The following is a 7,737-nucleotide window of genomic DNA, read 5'->3' as shown; positions in this document are numbered from 1 at the left end:
TGACCATCGATCAGCAATTTTGATATGCCGATGGTCATTGTTTTGAAATCAGTCGAGTTGTTATAATTGAAGTTTATTGATAGTTGAGGATAGCCAACTGTCAGTCAGCTAACCGATTGACAGTCGGCAGTTCGTGCTTATCAGGCCGATTAAAAGTCGGAATCGAAGAGTCAGCTGCATTGCCTTAACAGTTACCCTCCACTTCCAAATTCAAGGCAGTCTGACATGTGGATTGTCACGTGGTTTGACACATTAGACAAAAGAAGTTATCACGTATTATCTCGAGCTCCAATTCGATGGTAGATATTAATAACTTTTTCGAAACACGAAGGGTCTCTTGCCATTTTGTCATTTCGATATCTGTAAAATCATCGTTGGGGTGTCACTTCGAGAAGATAGTCTGATGTTCGGCAAATCTGGACGATTTAATTCTGACTAGTCGATTTCGACCACGTGTTCAGATATCATTGGCTTGTACCATCCACACAGATTGTGATGAGGTGGCATGATCTGAGGGTAGGTACGTCAAACTGTCCGATCAATGATCGATTTTGATATAGCCATAGGTCGAAATTTGGGAAAAGCTCCGATTGAACAACTTCATCGAGACCATTGAGGGTCTTATATATATAAAGTCACTTTCATTTGGACTTTCTGCTTTCACACTCGTCATTTTTCCTTATAACAGAAGGTTCTGTCCGAGGCTTTCCCCGTTTGCATCATTTCCCCATTCGCGTCATTTCTTTGTTCCAGGTCGAGTTCTCATTTTTTTCTCCTAGGTTTTTCTTTTCTTTTTTTTTTTCAATAGCAAATAGGGGGAAGAAAGTGAAAGCTTCATCATCTCAGATAGTCGGTCGGAGAATCTGACTGATGATTCTCCTTCGGATCTGGAGACAGAGGATTTTTTTCTTGTTCGGACCCAATATTGATCAGCTCTAGGAACAGTACCGTATCCTGGAGAATTTCAACTTTTTACTTCTGATCCAGACGGTCGGGTGAACTCTCCTCCTTCAAGTCAGGTTGCATTTATGTAAGGACTTTCGGGTCAATCTTCGATTTTTGATTCTAGAGTTTATCCAGAATCTTCTTGATTATTATTGCGTTTGTCCCGCTCAGCTGGCTCCGAATTCTATCCGACTGATTATTAGCTTTGCCTTGTTGTGTCGTCTTATCCCGACCAACCCTCGTCCTTCTCTTTTTCAAGCTTTCTTTGTTCTGCGCCCCCACCCAAAAATCAAAGGTTGGTGGTTTTTCAATCCGAAGGAAGGATCTTTCTTTCATTTTCGATCTTCCATCATCCATTCATGGATGGAAGAATCAATTTTTCTTTATTTCTTCTTCGTCTCTTTGGAGTTTTTCTTCACATTGGGGCGATCCGAGAACCGACCCCAATGAGCATAGTCAGGTTGACATCATCGATCGAAAAGATTTTCTCTGACTTAAAGATATGAAAGTTCCAGCGTAAACGAAAACTAATGACAGAGCAGGCTCTCTATGATGCCGGACTTAGTTCGGTAACTTATTTAGATATTGCATAATTGGTCGCTTTGTTTTTTGTTTGCTTCTAAACTTTATACTGAACTTTGTACTAAATTTTATCTTTTGATTGTAGCTATGTGGTCGATAGCACACGTCTCAGCTGCCGACATCTGTCTACATGTTGCTAAGAAGAGAGCAGCGATCGACATGGGCCATCCCGACCGTCGAAAAGAAGTCAGGGTGACACTGAGTCAGGTACCGACGATGGTGTCCGACATCCCATCGATGATAGCTCCCAGCATTGAGTCGGTTATAGTGTTGTCGGCTCTGACAATGTTCTTCTAATTGAAGTACCATCGATCGGAGTTTGAGACTGGTGAGAGACGAAGATGCCGCACCAGAACTATCAGCAGCTCCATCAATCAGGGTTCGGGCCAATTCTGCAGTCACACTGAACCAGAACGATCTGACTGCTGTGTAAGCTATTCCTCAAGTGGTGTAGTCTCAAGCACAGTCGAGCATCCGACTTTATGGCAGTTTCAAGCGAATGACCATCGACTGCGGAGCGGAAAAAAGATGCCAGCTATCTCTGCCGACAATGGGTCATCGGTGGGTCTCCCCACTCTTTTCGATATCCGAATCTCTATCGGCGAGTCTACCTTGGCCAATCCATCATTGGCCAAATGACTCATCGAAGTTGCACTTCTCCCGACTGACAGGGAGAACAGGAAAGATCGGACAGTGTTCGAATATATTCTTCTTTTTACCCAATAATACTTGGAATAAGTTTTTTTTTATTTAGCTCCTTTCTTCATTTTATTTTATTTTTTTTTTGACTTATTCTGTCCTTTCAGTGGGCACACGATTTGCATGCTTTAGAGAGCGGATATCGAAAAATATCGAGCTTCGTCAGACGAGAATGGACAAGGTGGCGGTCGCCAATGTCGAGAAAGTTGCTGCTGTCGAACAACTTCAAGCGACAGTTGAATGGGAGAAGATGCTCCAGGAAGAGATCTCCTGCATGACGGCCGAAACTATTGTCCTCCAAAGCCGAATTAGGGGTCTGCTCAACAGAGCATCACTCTCTTGAATCTCGGATCAAAAGCAAGAAACATTTCATTAATCGACTTTGGAGAAGAGAGAGGATGCATAGAAGAGCTTGAGATGGAGTGCGGAAGAAATATCGGGCCACCTTGAAGAGGTTGCACTGGCCGATGTAGAGTCGGCCTCCACTAAGGAAGAAGTTGAATCGATGAAAGGTGCTCTGAGTCTTGCCATCGAGAATTTTAAAGAATCATAAAATTCCAAGGATAAAATTTTTCGAGGGTGGATCGTCCTCTTACTGTGATCGGATACGAGGACGGCAGAATGCAGTTGAAAAATTATATTCGAACTTGGACCTGAACAGCATCATCCCTCCTAGTTGAGAAAAAGGTTGCTAAGGAGACCACCGCGTCGAATGAAAGAGATGCATAGCTGCACTAGAACTTGCTCCAACCACCAAAGTTATACCAGAGAAAGGTGAAGAAGAAGCTGACTAGTGATCAGTGTAATACTTTTTTCTTTTCTTTTTATAATCGGACAACAAGTCCAATTTTGTAATCGAACTTTGGGTCTAATTTTGTAATCTCTTTTTCAATGAATGAAAAGAAAATTTTTTTTTTATGGAATCTCTTTTTACACTTGTACTGTCAATATTGTTAAATAACAGTCGGATTACCACTCATCCATTGATGAATTGAATGTCAATCAATAATCATAGTAAAATTTATCCGCTAGTCGGGTGTCAGCCGACTTGTATACTTTTTAGATATTTGATAGATGGTGTTAAGTCAAATATCTTTCGACTGACTGTAGTCTAGTCGGTTTATTTTTTATTGATCAGAGTCGAGTCGGTATAATATTTTGCTTAGCTAAAACTAAGTCGACATCAGTAGTCATTCGACTTAAGTTAGTTTTTATAATAAAAAATTGAGATATAGTCGGTAAGTCAGTTTTTACAATGAAAAATCAAGATATACTCAGTAAGTTGATTTTTACAATGAAAAATCGAGATATAATCGGTACAAACTGATCAATTATTTATCGATTTGATACGTCGTTCGAGTTAAGTAGATTTTTACAATAAAAAATTAAGATATAGTCGATAAAAATTGATCGATTACTTTGTCGGTCTGATGTCATTTTTGTAGATGACTTGCAGTTGACTGAAGATTTCAAGATTCAGGATCCCAATTTTCATTTCAAATATCATATATGTATAACTTTATTGATAGTATATCTTCAAATTATCGGCATTTCAAGTTGAGGGATAGTTGTTCTATCTAGGATTTCTAACCGATATGCATCCGAATGAAGTGTCTGTTACCCTGTAGGGTCTTTCCCAATTTGGAGATAATTTTTTTTGATCCAGAGATTTTGAAACTTCTGCTTTTCTTAGAATCAGATCTCCTGGATGAAAGATCTTCGGCTTGACTTTTGTATTATAATATCGAGCTATTTTTTGCTGATATGCTGCCATTCGAATTTGAGCTTACTGTTAAACTTTCGAAAGTAAGTCTAGGTCAGCTCTCTGACATTCAGAATTGCTCGGCTTATTATACTGTTCACTCTTGCTGATAGCAATTTGATCTCAAGTGGAATCATCGTCCCAGTTTCATAAGCTGGTTGAACGATAATTCTTCTGTCGGTATATGAGAGTTGTCCTATGTCCATAAGATCGGATATAATTCTTTCACTCAGAGACTTTTAGTTTCATTTAGTCTGGTTCGATTTGTTACCTTCACTTCATCGTTGGACTGTGGATGACCGATTGAGATGAGTTTGTGCGTAATATGAAAGTTTGCACAAAACTCTTTGAATTCTGATTGTCAAATTATCGATCGTTGTCGGGATGATGGTATGTGGTAGATCGAATCTACATATGATTAATTTCTGAATGAAGTCTACCTTCTTACTTTCGATGATTTGTGCTAGGAGTTCAGCTTCCATTCATTTGGTGAAATAATCAATGGCAACCACTATAAATTTTTTTGACCAGATGTCAGAGGGAAAGGACCAAGTATGTTGATTTTCTATTGTACGAAGGGTCATGGTGCAACAATTGATGTCAGCTGGCTGGCCGGTTGATGTTGTATGTTAGCATACATCTAACATAGTTCATATCTTCGGAAATTCAGCTGCATCTTTCTTCATGGTGGACCAATAATATCCTTATCAAAACTTTATAAGTCAGTGATTTGCCCCCAAGTGATTTCCATAAATTTCTTTATGAATTTCTTGGAGTACATAGTCGGCATCCGTTGGTCTCAAACACTTTAGCAAGGAAAGAGAGAATGACCTTTTATAGGATTATTCATTCATTAAAATATGCGAGGTCATCCATCGTAGTCGTTTGGCTTTTAAGAGATCTGCAGGTAGAGTTTCATCAGTCAAATACTGGATGGTTGGATCCATCTAACTTGGCTCATCATTGATTTACAGTATTTCTTGACTTTATCAATATTTGATTGTTCGAGACATTCGATGAACGTCTGACCGAACGAGCTGAATGAAGTGATTTTGAGTCAAAAAAGTACATCAACTCGAGCATTCTCTGCTCTTGAAATGTGAGAGATTTCAAAATATTTCAAGATCGATATAAGATTTACCACTTTTTGAAAATATTTCATCATAATAGTTGTCTCGGGTTTCAAACTCGTCTTAACTTATCTGATAATCAATTGTGAGTCGGTGAAGACTTTCAAGTTGGTGATGTCAAGTTCTTTGCAATCTTCAAGCCGGCTAGAAGAGCTTCATACTCGATTTGATTATTCGAGGCTTTAAAATTAAATCGAAGGACATATTCAGTTTACAATCCCTTCGAATTGGTGAGGATGAGACCAGCACTATTGTCTTGTGTGTTGGATGCTCCATCAATATGTAGCACCCACACTGATGTTAAGTCGGCCTCAGGAGTTTCAATTTACTTCGATTTATCATCGAGTTCATTTCAGGATTTTATCGGATATAGTGCACTTGACGACATAGTCGGCTAAAATTTGTGCTTTTATTGATGATCATGATTGATATTGAATATCAAACTTACTGAGTTTTATTGTCCATTTCGCCATTCGACTTGAAGTATTTGGTCGATATAGAATTACCTTCAACAGCTGATCTATCAAGATGACTATTAAATATGCTTGGAAGTACAGACGAAGTCATTGTGATGATATGATCAGAACGTAAATTATTTTTTTATTCTTGAATATCTTATTTTAGCATTATGAAGCACCTTGTTGGTGTAAGAAATCGATCGTTGAATTCGATTTTCATCCACTTGGATGAGTACCGAAGTAACTATCTCTGTCGAGTCGCCAGATAGAGATACAAAGTTTCTCCCACTTTTGATTTTGTAAGTAATTGTAGAGATATCAAATATCTTTTTAGATCTTTCAAAGGATTGTTGGTACTCATCTGAACATAAAAAGTCATTTTGCTTGTTTCAAGATCTTGAAGAAGGATAAACATCTTTCTGTCGATTTTGAGATGATCCGACTGAATGCGGCAATCCTTCTATTAAATTATTGTATCTCTTTCTTGGAGCTTGGATGCTTCATATTGATGATAGTTTTATTTTCTCAGGATTAACTTCAATTTCTCATTGTGACATAAAAATTTGAGAAATTTTCAGAAGTTACTCCGAATGCATACTTCGTCGGATTCAATTTTATTTGATGTCATCAAAGTATGTCGAAGATTTCTTTCAAGTTTCGAATATGATCAGAAGTTTGGAGGCTTTTCACCAGTTATGTCATCAATGTAGACTTCTATGTTACGTCTAATTTATGCATTAAATAGTTTGGTGACCAACCATTGATAAGTAGCTCTTGCATTCTTTAAACTGAATGGCATTACTTTATAACAGTAAATGTCTTTATTAGTTTGAAGGCAGTGATCACTGTCGTAGGACGGTCAAGAATAAAAACAACTCAACTAATAGACAGGGTGAGTCGGGATCATTTCACGATGATCTAGGATGATTCTCTTTTTTTTTAAAGAAGAAATAAAAAAGAATTGATTATAGAAGGATAAAATAGCAAGAATTCAATTAAATATGAATTAATTTATAAAAAAAAATAATTTAGAGAAATAACTCAGAAATTTTGAATCCATCATGCAAATTAGATTTATTTACTTCTTTTTTTTATGTTGCAATATTAATTTTGTAATTAAGGTATTAGTATAGCTTATCTCTTTAGGGTACGGACTGCATCAGTAGATCACAGCTCATCCTATTGAGTATAAACTATTAAATTCAATTACAAGATTTAAGATTTAATCTCATATACTACGATCTATCTCTCCAAATACGTACTGTATCCAGAGATCACGGCACGTCAATAGAGGGTATAGGCCATGTAGGTTGGATCAATACCTCAAAAAAAATAAAAAGATATGAAATAAAATATAATTTTATTACATAAAAATTAAATATAAGAAAAAAAATAAAAACTCATTTACAGGCTTCATCGTATTCCTGGATTGAAGGATTTAGCCACGCATCAAGCTCTTTAGCTCCATAATCTCCCAATATTTGATCCCTAAAGCTCATTAATTTTTTTCTATTTTTTTTTATTTTTTTTCTAATTTTTTTCTCCTCTTAAGACTTATTTCGGACCTCCTATTTATAGATAAATTTTTCATATTTTTTTTGATAGAAAAAAGAGTCCTAAAACCTTTAGAAAATATATAAAATCTTAAAAATTTTTCTGGCCATCGGATCAGGCTTAGACCCCAGATTTGATAAAAAATTAACGATTTAATCCTTATCAAAGTTGGATCAAACCGTAGCCATCCGATCTGGGTTCAGATTAGTTCTGAGCTATCGGATGGCGCAAAATCTTCACTTATAAATGGTAGCAAACGTGGACCGTCGGATCGGGTTGGGATGGATGTCAGCCATTGGATTGCGCCCAGAATTCTTTCGCACTGTGAGCCGCATCTGTGGATCATGAAACTTTTGTGGATATTCTGGCCTCTGTGACTGAGCGACCGGTCCACCGTGCACCGAAGCTATTTTTAAAATTTTTTAGGTATTTTGGCTTCATTTTTTTGCTCCGATTTTATCTAAAAAATTAAAAAATATGTATTAAAATTTTTGTAAAAATTTTTATATTATTTTGGTACTTAAATTATTTTAATTAAATTAACATCTATTTTTTCAATAAATATACTCTAATTTTATATTTTTTTAATTATTTATTTTTATAAAAA

General features: G+C 36.7%; 1 pseudogene; it reads left to right on the top strand.

Moving 5' to 3' along the window:
- Nucleotides 1–2,398: 2,398 nt before the first annotated feature.
- Nucleotides 2,399–7,737, top strand: part of LOC140853302 (galactoside 2-alpha-L-fucosyltransferase-like) — a 42,576-nt pseudogene continuing 37,237 nt past the window's right edge.

The sequence above is a fragment of the Elaeis guineensis genome, chromosome 13, assembly GCF_000442705.2.
Source record: "Elaeis guineensis isolate ETL-2024a chromosome 13, EG11, whole genome shotgun sequence".
In the NCBI taxonomy this organism is placed as follows: domain Eukaryota; kingdom Viridiplantae; phylum Streptophyta; class Magnoliopsida; order Arecales; family Arecaceae; genus Elaeis; species Elaeis guineensis.
This window is presented reverse-complemented; position numbering and strand designations above follow the sequence as displayed.